This window comes from Telopea speciosissima, chromosome 11, assembly GCF_018873765.1.
Source record: "Telopea speciosissima isolate NSW1024214 ecotype Mountain lineage chromosome 11, Tspe_v1, whole genome shotgun sequence".
Taxonomy (NCBI): Eukaryota; Viridiplantae; Streptophyta; class Magnoliopsida; order Proteales; family Proteaceae; genus Telopea; species Telopea speciosissima.
The window spans coordinates 31144385-31146970 of NC_057926.1; positions in this window are offsets into that span (position 1 = coordinate 31144385).

A 2586-nucleotide genomic window follows, 5' to 3' on the forward strand; every position below is an offset into this window, starting at 1 on the left:
CTAGGCTCTCTGCGTTGAAGCGGGATATAATCTCTGATGGACTCATCAGAACGCTGCTTGATGGTCAACAGGTCAGTCACGGTCTTCTTTTGCTTCACGCTACTCTGAAAGCGGCTTACAAAGGCCTTGGCCAACTCCGTGAAGCTCTGGATTGAGTTGGCCTTTAGTTTTGTGAACCACAGTGCTGCAGGCCCCTTAAGAGAGGTGGGGAAAGAGAGGCACGGCATCACGTCAGATCTACCGTAGACCGTCATCATGGCATTGAAGTAACTGATATGATCATTGGGATCGCCCTTCCCATCGTAGGCCTCGAATGTAGGGGGCTTAAAACCCTTAGGAAGCTCGACCCTCATGAGATCGGCCGTAAAAGGATGCTGGTCGGGTCTGAAACTTTCCTCTGGGATAGTTCCCTTCTCCAGGGCCGCGATCTTCATGTTCATCTCTCTCAGCTTACGATCAAGCTCGCTTTCCATGACCTGATTGTTGACGACGTCAGCCCGTGCACGATGTGCGTTCAACTCATCCCTGAGATCATGCTGGGGCAACCTTTGTTGGTCCACCCGATCGGTGCGTGCGTCTGAGGCTCTTGACCGGGTTCTCCCAATCTTGCCATGAGTTCTTCGGCCAGTGGATGCTGACTGTTCCTCAACACGTGAGGATCTGTTCCTAGTAGGTAGGTTCCCTATGCGCACAACTCTTGGAGGGGGTAGTTCTCGCCTGGACGGGTGTGATGACCCTGCCCTACTCCCAGTTGCTCGTACGTTATCTCTCTCTCGAGCCTTGGGCTTTCTTGGGTAGTCCTTGGGAGTATCGGAGGCGGGATAGGTGCTGGTGGTGGCACCGGTGCCGACTGCAAGCCTGCAGCCGCAGCCGCTGCGGCGCTAGCCGCTTTCAACGCTTGTATCTCACGAACCACGTCCTTGAGAACTCCGTTCTGATTGAGGACTTGTTGCTGCAGGTACTAAATTTGGCCGACTCTGGCAGGCGCGTTGGGATCTGTCATCTCAGGGTAAATCCCTAAGGCGGTGGTGGCGGGGGGGTGCCCTGGTACCGCGGCTGGTCTGGCCCTGATCTTGCATTGTAGTCTGGCCAGCCTCCACTGTTGTTGAAGGTTGGGTCCTTACCCCCTCCCCTACCACTGGTAACTGGGGGTCAGCGGGTGCAGCATTCGTTTGCCATTGCGTTTGCTTCCTTGCATTCCCGCTGCCGCGAGTGCTCTTCACTGTCCGGTGTGTTATTGGGTTTTCCACGACTGGGGGAATTCCGGTGTTGGAAGGAATGACATTCTGTTCTCTCGTCATGATTCTGGCTGGTTGTCTGATAGAGATTTTAGGCTTTGAGAATGTATGTTCCCACAGACGGCGCCAAATTGTTGCGTCAGAAATTCGATGGGAGCGAACTTTGCCTATAAAGCAAGGATTAGCAGAGAAGACCGGGCATTGCCTGTGATCTCACTCCGATGCTTAAGTTACATCTCTGAGCAATAGTCAAATCAGTCAGAATTCAGATGGTTTTTCGGTGCCTGTTACCTCCCTTCTTAAGGTGACTGAGGAGTAGAGTCGTGCCTGAATAGGTAAGCTGGAATCTCAGAGTGGAGTGAGACCATTGCAGAACGTAATTTGGGGATAATGTTTATTCGTTACTTCCCACGCGCTGGATTAGGCGTGACGTGGGCGAGAGTCTTGGATCTTGTTAGTCCCCGATAGACTTGAGGTTATTTACGCAAGCGGTGAAGGTCGTTCCTTCAGTGAACGCTGCCATTTGGTTGGACAACGAGCCGCGCTCTCTGGGTACGAGCTTGGGGTGACCTCATTTGTACTTTTCGAGCCTATAACCTTGTCTAGGATTCACGTCTAGTGCAGTTCGTTCTCGTTGTGCCCGGTTCATGATCCCAACAGGTTGTAATTAATATTTTTATCTAGTAGATCTGAGCAATTTCCTCTGAAATTTTTTTTTTTTACATTTTAGAAACCGTGCTTAGAGTTTCAAACTTCCAATATGGGAGCAGATTAAACGACCTTCCTTTGCAATGACGGCATCAAGTCTCATCATTTCTTCTTACACTTCCAAGACTCCAATTTCCCACCAAGGCCCAACATTGACCATTGACTTCCTATTTCACTTCTTCCACTTCCAAGACTCCAATCTCCCACCAAGGCCCTACATTAACCATTCACTTCCTATTTCACGAGTTCTTCTTCTTCACTCTCACAGCCTGGTAACTCAATTCTTATCTAAATCTCTCAATGAAGATCGACTTTCTTATGAAAACCAGACAAGCGGCAACTCAAAGGGAAAATTATCCTCTCCAATTCCCTAAAGTTCGACGGTGCGACAGTGCTAGGTGGAGATGACAAAACATGGCAGCTTGGACATTCAATGGTCTGAGCTCATTGATTATATTGAGCTCGGACCGTTGGATGTCCGAGCTGCCACATATCAGCATCCCCACCTAGTACTGCTGCACTGCCAAGCTTTAGGAATTGGAGAGGATAATAATCCCAACTAAAAGTGATCCATCAACCCCAACATCAGGTCTGATGAGCCAAATTGTCACCAAACCAATCATCGGGCGACACGTGGTAA